Raw genomic sequence first — 24214 nt, 5'->3', positions numbered from 1 at the left:
AATATTTAGTGGAGAATTGTATGAGAAACCTAAGCAAAGGCTAAGGGGCCTGATCTCTTTGGTTTCAATCAGGTACCTATTCTTGACTTTGAGAACCTGATAATAAAAATAGCTAGTACTGGTATAGTCATTTAAAGTTTCCAAAGCACTTTACAAATATTGTCTAATTTGATCCTCACAATCCTTAGGGATAGATGCTGTTATAATCCCTTTTATACAGATGAGGAAATTGAGGCAGTCAGGAGCTAATTGATTTGCCCAAGATTACAAAGCTAGCATTTGAATTAAGGCTTTCCTGACTCACAGTCTAACACTCTATGCATGATTCATTCATATATATATGTTTATATATTTTTTCATATATATGTGTATGTATATATATGTATATGCACACACACACACACACACACACACACACACACACATATATAGCAGGGATATTCTACATCAGATAGAATCCTCTCTGTCTGTCTGTCTGTCTGTCTCTGTCTGTCTGTCTGTCCTCCCCCTCTCACTTTTTGCTTGAACCTGGGAAACTTACTCCAGGTTCCTTCAGGCATTATCACAACTCATTGCAATAGATGAAGAATGGGAACAGGGAATTTTTCAAGTGGAGTTAGGTGGAAGATTCATTTTCTTCCCAAGTTTCTAAGGGTAGTTTCATAGGAGGTTTCTGGACTACAAAACTAGCTCATATCCTTCCCTGCTTACCTAACTACTTCAGGGGGAGCAGAATAAGGTTTGTGAGCATTAAAAGTTAAATGACATATATTATTTATTGGGGAGGGGGAAGTTCTTATAATTTAGTCTCTGGAAGAAAAAGTATAGTAATTCCTATTATAGATTTCAGTAAGTGATTTTGGTCTTTGATGCCCTACCACCTCTCTGTCATTGGATCATGTAGCTATGATAGCTCTTAACACTACTTTCTTTTTAAAAGTAAAACCAACCATTAAAAACTTAAAAAAAAAAAAAAAGTAATAGGATGTGCATAAACCTAAAGTTGAATTTATCTGCAATTTGTTTTAAAATATCTAGGTAATAGGCATCTCTTTCGACCCCATGCTATCCCTGGTTTAATATAATAGAAGTGATCACAATTTTCACACCCTCCCCCCCTCCTCTGTTCAATGCATTCCATCAGCAAACAAATAACAAAGTATTTAACTGAGACACAATAACAAAATAACAAGGGAAAATCAAGTAATTGGACAATTCTCAGGACCTTGTCCACATATACAAAAAGATACAATATCCCACAGGCTTCCTTTACCTCCCTCCATGTCCCACCCCCATCACTACACATACTTAGAGGAGGGAATGCTACTTGGAAAACTCATACTCCGAAGTCAGAAAAGAGTTCTTCCATAGTTATTACATCTCTCCAGGGAAATTAGGTGGAGTTAGGAAAACCTGAATTCAAATCCAGTCTTAGACCTTGACTAACTGACTATGGGCAAATCACTTCACTCTGCCTGAGTTTCCTCATCTGGAAAATTAACTGGAGAAGGAAATGTAAAACAACTCCAATATTTTTGCCAAGAAAACCCCAAATGGGGTGACCAAGAGTTGGCTGGAACTGAACAACACACTCTCAAGACTCTGCCTCCTCATAACCAGCTGTAAATCTTTCATTTCTGGTACGTCCACTGCTGTTGTCATCTGCTGGACCTGCTGTTTGCTGTTCCCCACCCTCAAGTGTTACTGCTCTTTTGTGAATCTGCCAATACTCCTAGTAATTAATCAACAAATTTTCAGCACATGTGACTGATTCATAAAAGGATTATTTAAATAAACACCTTGGCTTTTATATTCCTGACTTGCTTCTTTTTTAACAGAAAGTCACTTCAAGCTTCACTTGTAGATGGGTTAGGATGAATGAATTCTCATCCTGCCCTTGGCAGTTAACTCCTGGGCCCTATAAAATGCTTTAAGGCTTAGATCCACCACAAGGAACTCAGTGACAGTAAAAAGGAAAATAAGTATGTCTGGGAGCTTTTGGTCTGCATTCCAGCTCCATCATAAAGATACCTGTTCTGTTGTTTCTGTGCTCCCGTCATATTTCTTTTTCTTCCACTGCTTCTACAGATACTTTGATCAAATTGCATCAAAAGGGCCCTTTTTTTAAAAATGGAAAATTATTAGGTATTTCAGTATGTTAGAACTAGAAGGGATACTGGAGATCAGCTAATCTATACCGGGCTTCTATTTTAGAGATATGAAAACTAAAGACCCACGTTCTGAAGTTCACCAACAATTCCAGATGTCACAATTCTTGGGCTATCACAGGTCTATTGTGGATTTCTAGAATAATTCCCACTTAAGGGTTAGAATAGTATTTTCCCAATAACAACTCTGTGAAGTAGGTAATAAATACTATTGTCTCCCTTTCACATATGGAGAAACAGACTCTGAGACCACCCCATTAGGAAGACAAATGCAGGGTTTGAACCCAAGAGTGTAGGTTTAGAATTCTAATTATTGATCCACTCTTTCTTTCCTCAGTCTTAGACTGGCATAGATACAAGAGGCAGGGCTCTTCCTCCCAGGGAATTCTGTCTAGTTACTCTGGAATGATCTACAGCACTGCGCTCTGTGGCTGGAAGTCCTGACTGTGGGTCCTGGCTCTTCCATCCTGGATCTTACCACAGTTCTTGGATCTCACCACAATTCACAGTTCTGTCTATACCCATTGTCTCTTTATCCTAATCCTGACAGACTGGCTAACTTACTTCCAGTTCTGTGAAGTCCCTGGCTATCTACAGGAGTCCATAACACAAACACACACACACACACACACACACACACACACACACACACACACACACACACACTCTCTGTCTGTCTGTCTGTCTGTCTCTCTCTGTCTCTCTCTGTCTCTCTCTCTCTATCTCTCTCTCTGTCTCTCTCTGTCTCTCTCTGTCTCTCTCTCTGTCTCTCTCTGTCTCTGTCTCTCTCTCTCTCTCTCTGTCTCTGTCTCTCTCTCTGTCTCTCTGTGTCTCTGTCTCTCTCAATCTCTCTCTCTTGTTTTATTTTTTCTGGTCATACAAATGCATTAACTTTTAAAATGCATATTTGTTTATGAATCATGTTGGAAGAGAAAAATCAGAACAAAAGGGAAACACTACAAGAGGAAAAAAATAGAAAAAAAGTGAACACAGTATATGTTGATTTATATTCAATCTCCATAGTTCTTTCTGGATACAGATGGTGTTTTCCATCCAAAATGTATTGGGATTGCCTTGGATCATTGAACTGCTGAGAAGAACCAAGTCTTTCATAGTTGATCATTGCACAATCTTGATATTATTGTGTACAATGTATTCCTGGTTCTGCTTGTTTCTCTCAGCATCAGTTCATATAAATCTTTCCAGGACTTTCTAAAATCAGTTGGTTCATCATTTTTTTTTAAAAAATCCAATACTATTCCATTACTTTCATATACTATAACTTATTCAGTTATTCCCCAATTGATGGGCAATATAGTCATTTTCCAATTCTTTACCATCACAAAAAGAGCGGCTACAAACATTTCTACACATATGAGTCCTTTCTCCTCCTTTTGTGATTTCCTTGGGATACAGGCCCAGTAATCAGGTATTTATAGCTCTCTACCTGTATTACCTGGCATTCATACAAACTCCTAGAAGTTCACCATCATGCTCCAGCCAAGCATTCGATGTTTCAAGTTGGTCTCTGTCACCAACTTGCCTCAAGAGAGGTTCCGCTTTTAAGGCTCATTTACCTGTGAATTGCTCCCCAGGTTTGGAGTCCCAGGCTCACTCTCTCCCCTTTACTGTATTCTATGATTCTGAATCTGAATAAGTCATTGCCTCACTTCTAATCCTGTATCCTTCCTTATCAGTGGGCTTGGGCATTTCTTTCCCAAGGGCTTCTCCTAACAGATCATTCCAAGTGTGCCCTAATTTTCAATCTGTGCTGAGATCATTTAGGCAAAACTTACTTGAGACTTGTGCTCAAATGGCCCTCTTTTTGCCTCTAGTTTCAAGCAGAGCTGTATTTCTTTAACAGTTCTAGGAATGAGTGGCCAGAGAGCCTCCACACAAGGAGCTAACTGTGTGATATCTGAGAAGATCTCCCTGGCAGAAAGATGTGCTGACTGATTACTCTGCCACTGGCAATTGCTCATTGCATATGTGAGGACGTGTCCTACATCGAATCCCTCTGCCCACCCCCATCCTCACCCCGCTTCCAGAGGAAGAACATGTACAGACCCACCAGTGGTTTGCAGCTGCTGCCTGGTACTGGTTTGTGAAGTTGGCACAGGCCCAGAAACTTTGCCCCAAGAAGCCACTTCCCCTCCTCTTCTACCTCCCCCTTCTCATCCTTCCTTTCCTGATTACTGTTCACCAGACATAGCAAACAAGCCAGCCTGTCTACTGCACTGGCTTCCCAGTTACCATTCTGCCACAGGCTTTGAAGATAGTTCTTTTCTCTTTCCTGTTTGCAGATACCTCCTCTCCACTCCAGTGACAGCATTAAGGTAGAAGATAAAATTAAATCCTGTCCATCTATGGCCTCTGGAATTTAGGTAGTATTTGATAAGTATACACAAAAACTCACAACACTAGGAGGCTGGCAACTGGCTGGTAGATTTTACTATTTGTTTTTAGTAATTCAGAAAAAAATTATATTTTTTAGGGTAATGAAAGTTTGAACAAATTTATCCACATGCTCTTGATGTTGTGAATTGTGTTTAACAAGTAAAGGTGGATTTGTCTTAGACTTTTTTTTAAAAAATGGAATTCAGCAAAGGAAAATGATCTGTCCACAAGGTGTTCAACACATTTTTAATACAGGTCTCAGATATACAGATTCCCAGAGGCCAAAAGAGCAGAGTCTAAATAAATAAGCTTCCTTCCTTCCTTTATCCCCATTATAGTAATTGATACTTCCTCTTCCCAACCCCCACTCCCTGTCTCCTTCTTTCCTTGGAACTGGGATCTTAGAATGCTTCAATGTTTGTAAGGTGCCAGGAGGTGCTAGGGCAGCTCTCTTAGACTCTCTTGGGGGAAAGGCAAGATATAAAGGAAAGAAACGAAGGAGAGGAACATTCTGACTTAAATCATTATGTGTGTATGTATATATATATATACATATAATACAATTTCCCTAGAATTACACACTGCAATAAGTGCTTATTATTTAGTATTTAGTATCACCAGATAATATAGAAGAGAGTTAGATGGCATAGTAGATGGAATATTGAACCTAGAGTCAAGAAGACATGAGTTCAACTTCAGCTCAGAAATGTGTTAGCTATGTAACCTCATGCACATCACTTAATCTCTGCCTCAGCCAGTCAACAAGTTTTTATTATATATGTACTACATGCCTAATACCAAAAACATACCTACTACTAGGTATAGGGTACTGTCCCTACTAAATACTACTTATTATATTAAATATACAACCATTGTGCCAAGTGCTGCAACATTTTCCTCATCTGTAAAATAGTAATGATAATAATAATTTCCGGAGCAAGAAACACTGTGAGAATCTTAAAGCACTATAGAAAGGCTGACTCATTATTTTTCTTAGATCTATATTTACAACACTCTTCATCTATTGTCTATGAGTATGTATATATCATTGGTCTATTTTTGTGGCATTCTCTTTCCAATCTACAGGCTCCCTGGAACAGGCTTATATCTAGATCTAGGGTCTAGATTCCACAACTGGATGGCCATGGTGGTCACCTCCAGTCATAAAATAATATGCTCCCTTAGCTCCAACCTCCCTCTTGAATTATTGCCTTGTCCTGGCAAAGGGGTTTGCATAGCTCAGTGAAACTACAAACTCTGTCATGCCGGGTTGCCCAAGACTGACAGATCATAGTAGAGAGTTCTGGCAAAAGTTGATCCACTAGAGAAGGAAATGGCAAACCACTCTAATATTTTTGCCAAGAAAACTTCATAGATAGTATTAAAATGATAAGTGACATGACACCAGAAGATAAACTCCTTAGGTCAGAAGGCATCCAACATACTATTGAGCAAACTGTAGAACAACTACATGTAGATCCAGTACTGATGAATCAGTTGGGCCAAAGCTGAAAGGAAACTCAGATGTGGGTGTATCTGATGATGAAAGGAAAGTCTGATGCTGTAAAGATCAATATTTCATGAGAACCTGGGATGTAGTATCTATGAACCAAGGTAAGTGATGTGATCAAACAGGAGATGGAAAGATTAAATATTAACATCATGGGTGTCAAATGAACTTAAATGATTGAGAATGGATGATTTAATTGAGGTGATCTTAACATATACTAGTGTGGGCAAGAATTTCTTAGAAGAAATAGAATAGCCTTGATAGTCAATAAAAGAGTGAGAAAGGCAGTACTGTGGTATAATCTGTTTGAATCCAAGGCAAACCATTCAACATCACAATAATACAAGTCCATGCTCCAACCACTTATGCTGAAGAGGCCAAAGTTGATCAATTTTATGAAGATCTGAAATAACATCCAAAAAAAAGAGATTTGAATACTAAAATAGGAAATCAGAAGATAATTGATATGACAGGCAAGTTTGGCCTTGGACTACAAAATGAAATAGGGCAAAGCCCAATAGAGTTTTGTAAAAATAATTTACTGGTCACAGCAAACAATTGTTTTCAATTATCTAAAAGGAGACTTACATATGAATATTACCAGAAGGTCAATATCAAAAACAGACTGATTATATACTTTTCAGCCAAAGATACATGTAATCAGTTAAAACAAAATCTGGAATAGATTGTGGTTCAATTCATGAACTTCTTACTGCAAAAACTAAAGTGAAGAAAACAGGGAAAAATCATCAAATTGTATAATTATAACCTAAATGACATCCCTTATAAAAGTGAAAAGGAGATGATGAATAATGTGATTAGATTTGGTAAATAGAGAGCCTGAAGAACTATGGACAGAGGTTTACAATATTGTATAGAAACTCTAATTAAAAAAAAAAAGTTCACCAATAAAAAAGGAAGGGCAAGAAAGCAAAATGGCTATCTGATAAGGCTTTACAAATAGTCGAGGAAAGAAGGAAAGCAAAGGGAAAAGAGAAAAAGAAAAATATCTCCAATTGGATGCAGAATTCCAAAAAGAGAAGAAAGGATTCCTTAAATGAATAATGTAAGGAAATAAAAGAAAACAATAAAATGAGAAAAATGAGATCTCTTCAAGAAAATTAGAGCTATTAAAGGAATATTTCATGCAAAATGGGCATGATAAAAGACAAAAATGGTAGTTATTTAACATATTTAACAAAGATCAAGAAGATGTAGCAAGAATATGTGTAACTATATAAGAAACCACAATGATGTGATTATTCATCTAAAGCTAGACATCTTGGAAAAGGAGGTCAAGTGGGCCTTAGAAATACTGATGACAATAAAGCTAGTGAAAGTGACAGAATTCCAGGTGAGCTATTTAAAATCCTAAAAGATGTTAAAGTGCTACATTCCATATGCCAGAAAATTTGGAAAACTCAACAGTGTCCACTGGATTGAAAAAGATCACTCATTTCACAGGTCAGCAAGCTAATGCTTAAGATGTTGCAAGCTAGGTTTCAATAATATATGAGCCAAGAATTACTTGAGGAGCAGATTTTCAAAGAGGCAGAGGGACTACAAACCAGATAGCCAATATTCACTGTATTATGGAGAAAGCAAAAGAGTTCCAGAAAAAAAACATCTATTTCTGCTTCACTGACCACACTAAAGCCTTTTTGACTTTGTGGATCAGGACAAAATGTATCAAGTTCTCGAAGAGATGCAGTTTCGGATTGTATTACTTATCTCTTGAGGAACCTGTGTGTGGACCAGGAAGAAGCAGTTAGAACTGAACATGGAATAACTGATTGGTTTAAGATTGGAAAAACAGTACATCATAGCTGTATATTGTCACCTTATTTATTTAACTTATATGCAGAGAGATTTCACACTATTTGAAATGCCAGGCTGAATGAATGAATAGCCAAGTTGAGGATGAGGTTGCCAGGAGAAATATCAATAATCTCAGATATGCAGGTGATACTACTCTGAGGGCAAAAAGTGAAAAAGAATTAAGAAGCCTTTTGATGAGAATAAAGCTGGCTTAAAGTTTAAGATTAAAAAAAAACACACTCAAAAAAAACCCTAAGATCTTGTCTGCTGGTCCCATTACTTCCTGATAAATAGAGAGAGAAGAAATAGAAACAGTGTCAGATTTTATATTCTTGGGCTCGAAGATCACTGCAGATGATCATTGCAGCCATGAAATTAAAAGATGAATTTTCCTCAGATGGAAAACTATGGCAAACCAAACAGCACACTAATAAATAGAGACATCTCCTTGACAATAAAAGTTCACATAGTCAAAACTGTGTTTTTCCCTGGAACAATGTATGGCTGTGAGAGCTAGAATATAAGGAAAGCTGAGAGTCACAGAATCGATGTTTTCAAATTGTGATACTGGAGAACACATCCATATTCCAGTTATTTTTCATTATACTTTTGCCTATTCTATTTCTCTTCTTCTTTCTACCTTCTTCCCTCCCCTATCCCTTCTAGGTCCAGCATCCCAACTCCTCTTCTCAAATTTATTTTATGGAGACTCTATATCTAAAGTCTGTTCTCTAGGATGGAGAAGTAGGTGGTAATTATGGGGGTTGTTTGATTACCACCTCTGTAGATCTTACTGGACTCTAAACAGAAGAAAAGACATAGGAAACTCAGGAATGTTCAGTATAGGCATTTCTAGAAGTGATGAACTAGAGTAGAGGGGGGACTGTTGGCAAATTGTTCCCCCAAAATTCACTTTTCTACCACTAATGATAATTAAATCATGGAACCACAAAATCACAGAGTTAGGAGAGAACTCAGAGGCCATCTAACCCAACTTGTATCTGAAAAGAAATCCTCTCTTCCACATCCCCATAAGTGATTATGTAACCTAAAATTAAATACCCTTAGAACTAATGAATTCACAACCCCCTATATTCCACTTTACGATAACTTTGTTAGAAACTTGTTCCATACATAGAGTCAAAATGTGCCTCTCTGAAATGTCAACTGTTATTCATAATTCTACTCTATGGAAACCAATAAAATAATTGTTTCTCTCTCTTGTATAACAAGCCTTCAGATTATTTTTTTTTAATTTTCAAGAGTATTTTTTTCCAAATACATGTAAAGATAGTTTTCAACATTAATTTTTTGTAAGACTTTGTATTTCTCCCTCCCTTCCTTACCTTTCTTTTCCCTAAGACAGCAAGTAATCTGATATAGGTTAAATATGTTCAATTTTTAAAAACATTAAGTGGAACTATGCCCAAAGGGATATCAAAACTGTGCATATCCTTTGATCCAGCAGTGTCTCTACTGGGCTTATATCCCAAAGAGATCATAAAGAAGGGAAAGGGACCTGTATGTGCAAGAATGTTTGTGGCAGTCCTTTTTGTAGTAGTCAGAAACTGCAAATTGAGTGGATGCCCATCAGATGGAGAATGGCTGAATAAATTATGGTATATGAATGTTATGGAATGTTACTGTTCTATAAGAAACGATCAGCAGGTTGATTTCAGAGAGTCCTGGAGAGATTTACATGAACTTATGCTAAGTGAAATGAGCAGAACCAGGAGATCATTATACATGGTAACAGGATTATACAATGATCAATTCTGATAGACATGGCTCTTTTCAATAATTAAGGATTAAAGACAGTTCCAATGATTTTGTGATGATGAGAGCCATCTACACCCAGAGAGAGTGGGGACTGAATATGGATCACAGCATAGCATTTTCACTTCTTTTGTTGTTTTTTGAGTGCTTTTTGTTTTCTTTCTCATTTTTTTCCCTTTTTGATTTTTCTTGTGCAGCATAATTGTGGAAATGTATAGAAGAATTGCACATGTTTAACATATATTGGATTATTTGCCTTCTAAAAGAGAGAATGAGGAGGAAGAGGGAGAAAAAACTTGCAACACAAGATTTTGCAAAGGTGAATGTTGAAAACTATATATTTTGAAAATAAAAAGCTTAAAAAATTCTTAAAGACAGCTACTATGTCGCATAATCACAGAATTTCCAAGCTGAAAGCAATCCCAGAGGCCATTTAATTAGAACCCTACCTAGAACAAGAATTCCTTCTAAACCATGTCCAACAAATGACCATCTAGTATTTTCTTCAAACCAGGGAGAACCCATTAGCTCCCATGGGAGCCTGTTATGATTTTCAAAAGCTTTAATAGTTAGAGAGTGTTTTTTTTCCTGCAAGGCTGTTTGTCTTTGCAACTTCCTTGTTTCCCTGTTTGCAATTCTGTTTCTACTCTCTCAGACCAAGCAGAGTACATCTAATTCTTATTCCAAATGACAGTTCTTCAGGTGTTTGAAGATAGCCATCATGCTTCACCATCAAGTATTTTTTAAGTGTCTTATTGATGTTTTTCTTACATTTTTATCCATTTCCCAACAACTCCTTCTTTTCTATTTTAACTGTCATTTGTTACAAAGAAATGCAGCTCAGCAAGATAAATCAGCACATTGGTCATATCTGACAATGAATGCCTCATTTAATAGCTCAAACACTCACTCCTTTCATTGTTCACAATTTTTCTGCCTAGGAGAAGGAGACATGCTTCCCCAAAGACTAATTACAGAATTGATCAAAGTTCTACAGTCTTTGGCTATTGTTTTTCTCATATCATTGTGGTTATTGTGCATTGAAGGATGTTCTTTGTATCCCCAATGGTTAGTACAGTTTTTGACCCATGGAAATAAATAAATTTTTGTTGATTGACTGACTGAGATGTGACCAGATGGGCTCTAGAGATCCAATCTATCAATGAAAAATAAGACTTAAGAGATTGAGCCTAGAGTTAATTTACTCCATGTTAGTTATTGGGAAACATGCATCCTTTCAGAAGAAAATACATTTGAAGTCAGAAAAGTTTCACTTTTCTATGTATGCCCAATGCTTAGTGGAGAGTCTCATATGTCTTAGACAGTTAATAAATCCTTATGGTTTGAGTCACTGGAGTAAAGAAAAGGAAAATGTAGTATATAAAGAGATTATGAGATTTTAGAATAGCAGAGACAAAAGAATTTATGAGAATGATCTTTATTTCCTCAATAAATTATGAGGTTATACCCTCTGTAAAGAGGGAAGGAGAAAAGAATAGTATTGGAGGCTTAAAGATAGAGAAGATTTAGAATAGTCACTATGAAATAATACCATTAAATTTGTTAAGGAAGAGTAATAAGATCACCTCACTGCAATAAGAGCCCAGTTGAGATTAGATAGACTCAGTCATTTGGTCATGAGACTTCCTCCAGCACTGTTCAGTAGCAAATGAAAATTGAGTGGGGGTGGAAGATGGAGATGGTGAAGGTGATCCAGCCCTGCGGTTTGTCAAGGCATGAGCTGCAATATGACAGAGGGACAAGTATTAGAAAGTAAATGACTTGAACTGATGAATTATAGAGTCAAGATTAGGAAAGAAAGGAAATAAAACCAGAGCAGGAAAAATGGAGTGGGAGAGAAGAGAGGAATGAAGGTATTGAAGGACTAGGTAAAGATGAAGAATAAATTAAGGAGGAGCCAGGCTCAGGGAAAGATGGAATGGTAGAAAGTCATGGCCAAATAGGGAAATTTCATAATTCTTGATACTTCTATGGCTTTGGCTGATGATATTCTTGGAATTATTAAATATTAGGCAACTGTTATATCCAGTCTTGCTACTATAGAGCTCAGTGGATATAATGTCAAGCCTGGAGCTAGGAATTCTCATCTCTCTGAGTTCAAATCTAGCCTTAGCACTTATTTGTGACCCTAGGCAAGTCACTTAATCTCATATGCCTTAAAAAATATCATCTAGACCATTTTATTTTATGCTCTCCAACTCAAGCAAACTGAAGGATATTCCACTGGCCCCATCCTGAATACTAAGACAGCCTTTAAAATTTGGTTACTTCCATCCTATCTTTCACCTTTGGCTTGTCTGCCTTTAAGTACATTTGAGGTTGCCTGGTAAAGTAAAAATGGCATTGAATTCAGAATTAGAGGATTTGCATTAATCATTGGCTCTAATTAACAATCTGTGTGACTTGGGACAAATTATCCTAGTTTTACTGCTTCATTGTATCCAGAACAGATTTTGTTTGTACATAGTTGTTTGCATGTTGTCTCCCCAACTAAGTGTGAACTCTTTGAGAACAGGACTGGTTTGACTGGTTAATTGCCTTATTTTGCATCCTCAGTGCTTTGCACCTAACCTGGCACATTTTGTTTTTCAGTCATTTTCAGCCTCTTCATGATCCGTGGTTTTTTATTTTATTTTATTTTTGTTGTTGTTGTTGTTGTTGTTGTTTTGGGTTTTTGTTTTTGTTTTTGTTTTTGTTTTTGTTTTTGTTTTTGTTTTTGTTTTTGTTTTGGCAAAGATACTGGAATGATTTAGCTAATTCCTTCTCCAGATCTTTTGACAAATGAGGAAATGGAAACAAACAGAGTTAAGTGATTTGTCCAGGAATCACACAGCTAGTAAGTGTATGAGGTCAAATTTGAACTCGGAACTCCAGGAACAATAACCTGGCATTCAGCTTAACAAATGTTTATTGATTTGACCTCTTTCAGCATCTCAAGGGGCTTCCCTTTCCTGTAACAGACTATGTGTTAAATTTCACAGGGTAGTAAGAAAATTACCTTGAGTCTTCTTCTGAACTTATTTTTATTTTCTTCTAGAGTCAGAAAGATCTGATTTCAAAGTCATTTAACCTTGTTCAGTTAACCTCAGTTTCCTCATCTGGAAAATGGAGAAAATAATAGCATCTACCTTTCAGAGTTATTGTGAGACTCAAATGGGATAATACATATTAAGCACTTTGCAAATTCTAGAATGTCATATAAGTGTTAGCAGTTATTGTTCTTTGTATTTTTTAATGTTTGATACTCCTCTCTTTTTCTCTCTCCTTTCTTCCCTTCCTTCCTCCCTTCCTCCTTTTCTTCCTTCCTCCCTCCCTTCTCCCTCCCTCTCTCCCTTCTTTATTTCCTTCCTTCCTTCCTTCTTTCCTTATTCCTTCCTTTCTTCTAATCTTTCATTTTATTTATTAGTAAAATGAGCTAGTTGGATCAGATGATCTCTAATGTTCCTTCAATTTAAAATCCTTTGAATATATGATCTTTTAAGCCCTCTATGCCCTTCCTTGGCATTAGCAGTCTGATATCTCCACTAAGTAGGAGAATATTTGCCTTGATCAGTGGGAGCATCCATAAAACATCACTGATGACTTAAATTCTTCACACAAATGAAAAACAATTTGTAACTAGGGACTTGACAGTTCAATGAACTTGGCAGTTTGCCTGGAATCCTGGATGTTTAATGCTAGTTGTGCTGGGTGTCTGTAGAGTGCTTTTCTGTGTATCATGATGGGTCCAGTTCTAATAAATGTGTAAATCAATCTGTCTTTTTCTGAGACCTGGGGGGCCTTTTATGACATGGTCAAGACCCCCAAGATTGCTGAGATGGTTGGTGAGCTGAGGAAGGCTGTTTCAGAAATTAGGTTTCAAATTCACTACTGCCAATGTTGTTCTTAGTCAGAAAGAAAAACAGGGAGAGGGCAAGAAAAAGGAAAAATGCCAGGAGATGATGACATGATCAAGGTAGGAAAGAAAAGAAGCAGAAAAAATGAAGAGGAGAAGAGTTACGGACAAAAGAAGAAGAAAAAGAGCACCTTGGAAGGAGAAAGAAAAGTCAAAAAGTACAGAAAGAAAAATAAAAAAGGGAAATATGGTTAAACTGATAAAACAGTTTAGAAAATATCTTAAAAATAGAGGCTTATGGGGCAGCTAGGTGGTGCAGTGGATAGAGCACAAACCCTGAAGTCAGGAAGATCTGAAATCAAATGTGATCTCTCTCAGACACTTATCTGTGTGACCCTGGGCAAGTCACTTAACCCCAATTGTCCCAGAAAAAAAAAAAAAAGAAAGGAAAGAAAATAAAAGAAAAAGAAAAAGAAAGAAAATCTATTGCTCTATGACTAACAAACTATTCTCTCCATCTCTTCAGGAAACTGAAAGATGAGAAAGAATGGGTGAAAAACAGAAACAAAGAAGAAAGGGAAGGAAGGAATGAGGGAGGGAGAGAGGGAGGAAGGAATATGTTAGACTGTTCTGCTCCCTTATCTCATCTCTGCCTATTTCAATTGACCCCTCCAGAACTTCTTTCCTGCTCTGCTCTTCCTTTCTTGTAATACCTGCTGGGATGCTATTATATAGCTAACAAACTGTCCTTCATATTATATCTTTTCCTAGTAGAAAGCCATCTCTTACCAAAAGACCCTCTTTAGGAGGAAGAGCAGGATTACTGTTTTACAACATTTTACCACTCCTGGAACCTCCTTCCACTACTATCTCATAGTAATTTCTCCACCTTGGAAGTTTATATTGTCTTTTGATCACTTTATGGAGCTGTTGTCATCAATTGACCACTTCCCAACCCCCCCCTCCAGGAAATAGTTCTTTCTCAGATAATTCAAGTAACCAGAGGTTTAAAGTCTATCTATATCTTCATATTGGTGGAGATCAATAACAGTGTTCCTATAGGAGGGGCTTAATTTGTGTTTATAATATTTCAGGCTTGATTTTTAATTTAAAATTTTTGATTTTAAGTCCAAGAGAGGAATGATACCTTATACTTGAGTGTGAGGGCAAGGATTGGGGTGAAGAAGATTAATTTGCTTGAGAATGTGCTCATTGGTAAGAGATTGGTTACTCAATGTTGTTGTTTCTTGTTAAAATGTGAGCTTCTTGAGAACAAAACCAGTTTTGTACATAGTAAGTGCTTAATAAGTGCTTTATTCATTTATTCTTTGTAAAGGGATAGAATAGTGTCTTCTCTCCACATACAGCATCCTAGAGAATAACCCTGATTGCCCTGTCCTAGTTACAGCTTTAATTAAATGTGAATGTTTGAGAGAGAAGAAAGGAGAACTAAGAGGAAAGAGGGGAATGAGAGAAAGACACACATAAGAGACAGAGACAGAGAAATACATAGAGAAACTGAGGACAGAGAGAAAAAAAAGAGCGTCTGAAAGACAGAGAGAGAGGAAGGGAAGAAGAGGTGGAAGAAAGAGAATGAGAGACAGGGAGAGGAGAGGGGAGGAAGAGAAGGAGGGGGAAGAAGAGAATGAGAGGGAGAGAGGGAAGGAAGGGGAAAAGGAGATGGAGAGGGGGAGGGGGAAGAAGGAGTAAGGGAAAGGAGAAGGAGGGAAAGAGAGAAAGGAGGGAGAGGAGGGAAGAGAGAGGAGAGGTAGGGAGGAGGAGGAAGAAAGGAAGAGGGAAAAGGAGAGAGGAGGGGAGAAAAAGAGAGAAGGAAAGGAGAGGGAGAGAGAAAGGAGAGGAAGGAGGAAGAGGGAAGAGGAGAGGAAGAGAGGGAGGAAAGGAGACAAGAGAGGGAGAGAGGGAGGAAGGGGGAGAAGGAAATGGAGAGGGGGAGGGGGAGAAAGGAGTAAGGGAAAGCAGAAGGAGGGGGAGAAGAAGGGGAGAGAGAGAGAGGGAGGGAGGGGAGAGGCAGGGAGGAGGAGGAAGAAAGGGAGAGAAGAAGGGAGAGGGAGAAGGAAAGAAGTACATTACCTTACTAAAGGGGATTTCTTTTCCCTCAGTTACTTTCTGAGGTATTTTCGGGATTGAGGCTTAGGTCTGTGAGGACTGGACTGCTATTATCAGAAAATCAGGTATTCAGTATTAAAGGATCATAGATCAACAAGGTACTTGATTGCTTCACGTCTATAAAAGAGCATTCTTGTCCAGGGTGTGGAGAGGAAAGTCACTGTGAGCTGGGCTCCCTTGGTCACATTCTTGCTCCCTTTGTCAGTTGGGTGTTTCAGCAGGGGACAAAGAAATCTAGCCCATAGATATGTCTTGTGTGTATACAGGACCAGCCTTGAAGAAAATTCTGAAACCTTTGGCTTTCAAAACAGAAAGAACAGTGTCCTGCAGGGGTTAAATTAAAAACTCTAGCCTAAGGCTGAAGGCTGCCTGGATTTTTCATTCCTGGCTCCAGAGCATTCAATAGTCAACAGCTTCATATTAGCTATTATTTAACTGGTTTGTAAATTGTGAAACATCTTCCTCTCAACAACTATCTTCATTTTAGAAATTGAATTTAGAAACTGAGATTCAGAGATGATTTGTCATCACCTCTGCCTGCTATGTGTCAGATATTTTGCTAGACACTGGGAAACAAATGCATTGATTGAAACAATCCCTACTTAAAGGAATTTGTACTTCAGTACTGAATAGTGATCATACATTGACTCGACAGCCAATTAAAAAGCTTTCTCTTAAGGGAAAGGGACCTGTATGTGCAAGAATGTTTGTGGCAGCCCTCTTTGTAGTGGCCAGAAACTGGAAACTGAGTGGATGTCCATCAGCTGCAGAATGACTGAATAAATTGTGGTATACCAATGTTATGGAATATTATTGTTCTGTAAGAAATGACCAGCAGGATGATTTCAGAAAGGCCTGGAGAGACTTACATGGAACTGATGCTGAGTGAAATGAGCAGGACCATTGTATACTTCAACAACAATACTATATGATGTCCAATTCTGATGGATGTGGCCATTTTCAACAATGAGATGAACCAAATCAGTTCCAATAGAGCAGTGATGAACTGAACCAGCTACACCCAGCGAAAGAACTCTGGGAGATGACTATGGATCACTACATAGAATTCCTAGTCCCTCTATTTCTGTCTATCTGCATTTTTTATTTCCTTCACAGGCTAATTGTACACTGTTTCAAGTCCAATTCTTTTTCTACAGCAAAACAACTGTTTGGACATGTATACATATATTGTGTTTGATTCATACTTTAACATGTTTAGCATGTATTGGTCAGCCTGCCATGGAAGGAGGGGAAAGGTTGGAGCAGGGGGTTTGGCAATTGTCAATGTTGTAAAATTACCTATGCATATATCTGGTTAATAAAAACTATTTAAAAAAAAAAAGCTTTCTCTTATTACAGAAAGCTACAAGAAATACTCAGAATGGATCTGAAATGGAGAACATGGCTTTCTATCATAGATGATCATCACATAATTCCAGAAATAGGGATTTCAAGTATCTATATCTATAAGCACCATGAAGAGCAGAAGGGATTGGGATTCTTACCAGTTATCCCTCAAGACTCCAGTCCAACCTCCAGTTCCTCCATGAAGCCTTTTAATTCTTCTTATTTGATTCCATAATATCTTTTTTACTCTTATATACTTAGAATGTATAGTAGAAATCATTTAAACTTTCTTGACCATGAATCCCCAGTATGTTTTTATATATAAATTATAAACATTTTATATAATTAATGATAATATATAAATCATAAACATGTACTACTATACTAATACAGTATAAAACACAAAAATAAAAAACTTTAAATGAAATAAAGATAAAATAGGATTTGATGTTTGTCAATAGTAGCCACTAGAACTTGCAGGCAGCAAAGCCTGAACTTTAGAAAGATCAATTTGGTAGCTTTGTGGAAGATGACAGACTTATTGAGATATAGTTGTAGGGGCAGCTGGGTAGAGCCGTGTATAGTGCACCCCAATTGCTACAGCCAAAAACAAAGGGGGAGAGAGAGAGAGAGAGAGAGAGAGAGAGAGAGAGAGAGAGAGAGAGAGAGAGAGAGAGAAGAAGAAGAAGAAGAAAGAAGAAGAAGAAGAAGAAGAAGATAAGAAGAGAGAAGAAGAAGGAGAGGAGAGAGGAGGAGGAGGAGGAGGAGAAGAGGAGGAGGGAGGAGGAGGAGGAGGAGGAGGAGGAGGAGGAGGAGGATTTGGAGGAGGAGGAGGAGGAAAGATGAGAGGATTTGGACTGGGATGGCAAATGTGTGAGAAAAAAAGATGGGGAAAGTATGAAGAAATTAAGATATTTGGTTATTGAATGGATATATAGGAAAGAGAATGAAAAGTAGGTGACTGAAAGGACTTCAACAATAATAGGAAAGTTGGGGGAAAGGGGTGGGGGGAAGAGAATAAAATAAGGACATCTGTGATTTCTTTCCACCTATCCATGTCTGCTCATCCTGTTCAACTCATTCTGTCCCACCCAAATTGAAAAGGGAGGTGATGACATTCTTTTAGTTTATTGTCCTGGAATGCAGAGTCTTCTTTCTGAGAGACATCAGCCATAGCCAGGAGGCGATATTGGGGCAAGGAGTTGAACGTGTGAGAAGGAGATTTTTGCAATGCCATTGAGGTAGTTACTGTTGATGGACAGTTAGTCCTTAGATTATATATAACTCCCACACCTGGCTCCGAAGGGGAGCCTTTAGGAGAGAGTGGGAGGGAGTAGGATTGTAATGGCGATAAACTGCAGGCCTGGCTATGCCAGGAGGATGAGATCAACTCATCTTCTGACCCTCTGATTGATCACTTACCCCTTGGGGTCATGGCATGTTCTCCCTGAGGGTTCAAACCACAATGTCCACTTTGGAGATTACTTATCTATAGTTGGATTTAGCATTTTATCATATGCTGCTTGTTATGTATATTTTGGCATGCATATTTAGTATATTTTGTGCTGTTTGATGTGTGTTTGCCTTGCTTTATGTGTGACAGCCTTGTCTCCCCGAAGGCAGAGGCTGGAGGTCACAGTCCTAGAATTTACAGGACCCCTGCCTGGCTTATAGTAAACACATAATAAAGGTGGGTTTTTGTTGTTTTTTTATTTTGTTTTTTGAATGATGACTGATTGGGGAGGTGAAGAAGAGGAGGGAAGTGTTTTCATTTGGGGAGGAAAATTAAGTTAAATTCAGCTTCTGTCTGAGGGCAGCTCCCTCTTCAAAGGGAAAAAGGGAACCCCCCAGCAAATGAATCCTTTATAACCCAGCTGCACAGTTTAATGAGCGCAGGTGGGGATGCGACTCCCCAGAGGTGGAGGAATATTTTTGTTTAAGAAATATTTAGGCTTGCATTCTGTTGATGTTTGCTTGCATTTTGTTTTCCTTCTCAGTTTTTTTTTTTCTTTCTAGATCCGATTTTCCTTGTAAAGCAAGATAACTGTATAAATATGTATACATATATTGGATTTAACATATATTTTACATGTTTAATATGTATTGGACTACCTGCCATCTAGGGGAGGGAGTGGGAGGAAGGAGGAAAAAATTGGAACAGAAGGTTTTGCACGAGTCAATGTTGAAAAATTACCCATGCATATGTTTTGTAAATAAAAAGCTTTAATTAAAAAAAGAAAGAATGAAATATTTAGACTTAAGGGCTTTGATGCAATTTTCCATTGAGTCTCCCGAATAGGAAAATGATCTGAAAAACACAGGGAAAAAAAAGGTGAATTATCCCCTCCAAAGCAAAAAGTACAGACGCTTCCCAACTCAAGCTCCCATCCCGCTGAGTAAGTGAGGACCGCTCAGCCTCCCTGCTCAGTGCAGAATTTTGCGGTGAAAGAAACACGTCTGCATCGCGTGACCTCGCTGATTTCTCAGTGACTGATTGTTTCTTGTATTTGTGTTTGGGGTAGGAGACGAGAGACTCATCATAACTGGGAAATCCCCCTCCCCCGCGTGTCCGAGAGCAGCTGAATCTGGGGCACGTGACGAAGGTTTATTATAGGGCAAAAACGTATTTCACTGAGTGACATAAAGACTTGTTGGTTTTCCAGGTGTTTCACCATCCCAGATGCCAATCACTCAGGCTCTTCCAAACTTGCATCACCGCTGATGCTCTGGTTGTAATCTGTTTATCTTCAGTTAATAGTAACGGAGGAATTGGGGAAAGGAGAGAGAAGGGTGGATTACCAGACTGAGATTGCAAATACTCAGGGACGGAAGGCTGGGGGTCCAAGTCCAGAGGTCCTCCCAAACCCATCTTTCCTTTCCCTGAGGTGTTAGTTACACTGTTCTGCCTGAAAGTCCGTCCCCCCATTCTTGGACTTGAATAGGAATTATACGTGGCCAGGCTGCCTTTTGCATCATCCCCAGAAGACGTTTGCAGGGTGCTGGAACCTGCTAGGGCCAGGGCCAACCTGGCAAGCTAAAGTGACTCATCACCTATTATCACAAGAATCAGAGTAACTGGGGACTCTAAGGTTACATTCTCTAAGACCTTGAGGTTTTCAGGGCTGGGATGAGGTCAGCTTCACAAGGCATATTGCCATGTAGGGTAAAGAGCAAGGGCTTAGGATTCAGGGCTCTGGGGGTGTAAAAATCTGAAGTTTGCCATTTCTGTCTGGGTGTCCAGTAACAGGATACTTCCCCTCTGACCTCAGTGTGTCAGTCAATCAAATGGAGAATAAGGAGCTTATTGTCTATCTGTCCTAAAGGCAAGTTGGATCATTCCATTTAAAGCCCTGAGATAACCTTAGGGATCGTCCAGTCCAATTTCTGCATTTTACAGATGGGGAATTGAGTCTCAGAGTACTCTGTGAATTACCTAAAGGCAAACCCTTGATCAGTGGGAGCCTGCATTCCAACTTGAGCTGACTCCAAATGCACAGCTCTTGGCTACACCATGATGTCTGGGTTCATTGTCAGTGGTAAGAGGGAAAGCTTCCTTGGGCATGTGATGGAATACAATGTCTCTTTTCATTAGATGGCACTGCCCAAAATGGATGGAAACAAGTTTCTTAAATGAATTTCAGAACTACTCAGAAATCTTTATTACCTTCAGGAGACCTCCAGGTAGATTTACGGTACATCTTGAGGCTATTAAAAAACACCTATTGGGTGGTATGGGAGTTGACAAAATAAATTAATACCTTTCTGCCTTCCCACCTATCAAGACCACCATTGCTTTTCATAGACTCAAAATATTTTTATTTCAGCATAAAAAAATCCAGCCTTAAGCAAATCAGTTCCCTCATAGAATTATATACATTTTAATAAGCAAGTGCTTATTAAAGTGCTTATTACCTTCTGCTACCACTCTATTTAAGGGGTTCATGGAGGAAAAAGGAAATTCTTTATCTTTTCACAATACTGACTTTTTGTAGTTTTCATTATGTTCCTTTGTACATTTTATTATAGTGTCCTTTCTGTTGTTCAGGTAATTCAGTCATACCTAATTCTTCATGATCCCATTTGAGGTTTTCTTGGCAAAGATAGTGGTTTGTCATTTCCTGTTTCAGCCCATTTTACAGATAAGGAAACTGAGTCAAAAAGGGTTAAGTGACTTAAGAGGTCACTTAAGGGGTAGATATAGCTAGTGAATGTCTCAGACTGGATTTGAACTAGAGTCTTCCTGACCCAGACCAGGCATCCACTGCACCACCTTGCTGCACTATATTGTCTCTAATTATATTGAGTTCTGTTTTCATTTTACCTGTTTTTCTTAGCACAAAATCTATCTCCTCAATGAAGTCTTCCTTGATTATTTTTTCCTGAAATCATCTTTTCCTCCTATGGTATTTGCACTCTTACATTATGGTTACTTATATACATATATATTATACATTTTATGTAATATATCATATATATGTATTATATATATATCATATTATCATATATTATCTTACTGGATGATAAGCACTTGTGAAGAATGTAGATCTCATAGAACTTTGTATTCTTCACAGGATCTAGCATAGTGCCTTTCTTACATACAGTAGGAATATACAAGATATTTACTAATTAACTGAATGAAGAATAAGTATGATAGAGTGCAAAAAATACTAGAACTAGAATTCAGCTCTTGCTAGCTGAAAAGTCCTTTTATCTGTTTAGGCCATAATTTCCCCCTCTCTAAAATGAGGAGTTTGGATCAAATGAAGTCTAAAGTTTACTACTGTTTTGGAGAGGAAGAGGGAAGTGGAGTAGTGTTGCATGGATAGTAAACAACTTCCCTACATTCTTAGACTAATCATATGCTCATGACTCAGCACTGTAGGGGTTTGGTGCTCTGAGATTGCAATTTCCTTAAAGATCAACTGAGTAATCAGTACTTCAGGTTCAGTGGTCAATAAAGAGATTGCTTAATAATCTCAAAGCACCAAACTCCATAACTCTGAGTCACATATATGTAATTGTCTGCAAGTTGGCAGAGAAAGTTTGCTATTGTTTTGTGCATTATTACCTTTTTATCTATTTGATCTCATTTGATCCTGAGAACACTCCTTAGGGGTAAGCAAGACAGATACCTTTGTTGTCTTCCAGAGTCATCAGTAACAGGACCAAGGTCAAGACTATTGATGATGGCCAGGATGCAATGGATAACCTTGGCATCTTCTATGTCTGACTAGGGTCTAAGTGCTCCACAGCAGCTACTTCAGCTTTTCATGGCCATTGGAATAAATTGTTCTCCTCTGCCCATTCTGCCAGGGGAAATCTTCATATGCTTGGGGTAGACATGTTTCTAATTCACCAACAGATTTGAGACCTCCCTAGTTTAGCCCTTTTACTGATTCAGTTTACCTGGGTATGGCTGCTGCACATGCTACAACTACTTGAAACCAATGAGAGAGGTGCTGAAAGGTGGACATCAAAAGTGGATAAGGAGTCCCAAAAAGGGCTCAGCAAGTTCTTATATCATAGGTGCTAGAACTTCTGGAACACCATCCACACACATAGCTAGTAAGTATCTGAAGTCATTTTTGAACTCATTGTTTTCTAACTTCAGGTCTGGTACTCTATCCACTGTGCCCCCTGGCTGCTAAAGCATTCTAAAGCCAGGGTTGGAACCCTGTTCCATCATCAAACAACCTTCTCACAGTGCTCCTTATTCATAGATCTTCAGTCCTGGCCAGAATTATGGCCAGAACAAGGATGGAGGTGTTATAAATGAAGCAGAAAGGAATAGGGAAAAAAATGCCATACTGAGAGAAAGAATGGAATTAGATTGAACTGATAGAAAGGAAAGGGTCATAGATTTTTTTAGCTGAAGAGACTAGAAGTATTGATATGGGAAACCACTTTTGGAGTAAAAAAGGATGGCTTTAACTTTGGAAGCACTGATTTTAAAATGATGGTGACATAGCCAAGTGGAAATGGCCTGGCCCAATGCTTTACACATGGTAGACATTCAGTAAATGGATAGAGATGTTGAATGATTCTATAAATAAATTAATTAATATGTCTTTTAAAATCTTTGATTTCTTTGGTGTAATTATTCCATACTTCACCACTGCAGATCAAACCCCTAAAACTCGTGAGATAAATTTTTGAGTTGCTATGGCCAAAAAATTCATTGCTTAGTGGCTTATTTTGGTGATGAACCTCTTGTCAATTAGCTAGAATGGACACACATACCATTGGTATATATGCACTTGAAAGCTTTCCCATTTAGCTGGATGCAACAGGACCTATGTTCAATTGGTGCAGCCTCTCAGAACCCAAAGAACTCCATGAAGTAAAAGGACTTTAGTGGAAAGAATGAATGAACAAAGTGGGACCCTGGAAAAATTAAAACATTCATTGTAAATTATAGCAAACGCCTACAAGAAAATTCATATCTTCTAACCTCTAATCCTAATCCTAGCATTCATGAACCAAAAGAACCTACATCATATGTCCATAAATAAGACATAGTCTCTGAATGGTATGTACATGCAGTCACACCAGCATTTAGTTACGGAATAGAAAGATTTGAACCTCTTTCTCTCCCTCCCTCCCTCCCTCCTTTCCTCTCTTTCCTCTTTTTCTGTCTCTGTCTCTCTCTCTCGTGTATATATATATATATATATATATATATATATATATATATATATATATATATATATAATATATATATATATATACATAAACATACAAATATATGTGTGTATATATGCATATGTATATGTGATTGTGTATACATATTTATTTACTTATTTACACACACGTTACAACTAATAAAGGAATTTGCTTTCCTTGCTGTGCATATTTGTTACAAGGAATTTGTTTGTCTTTTCTCTCTTTTTTTCCCCAATGGAATGGGAAGTGGGAAGGAGACAGAATTGATTTCTATAAATGAAAAAATTTTTAAATACATTAGGGTGGGATGTTTCAGATACTATTACATGTATTTTCAGATGAGTTCCTTACATTATTAGTTTTACTTAGGGGTTTTGCTTTGATACATAGGGTCTCTCAGAGAATTGAGATAATCTATAAATATTTGTAATGTAAAACAAAACACATCAACAAAATTTTTAAAAATCCAACAACCAGTTGTATGTAATAAAATTCATGATTTCTTATCCAATTGCTTTGATGACTTTAGCTGAAGCAATATAAACCTAAAGA

The sequence above is a fragment of the Sminthopsis crassicaudata genome, chromosome 4, assembly GCF_048593235.1.
Source record: "Sminthopsis crassicaudata isolate SCR6 chromosome 4, ASM4859323v1, whole genome shotgun sequence".
NCBI classification, from domain to species: Eukaryota; Metazoa; Chordata; class Mammalia; order Dasyuromorphia; family Dasyuridae; genus Sminthopsis; species Sminthopsis crassicaudata.
The sequence above is the reverse complement of the archived record's forward strand: the minus strand, read 5'-3'. Positions refer to the sequence as shown.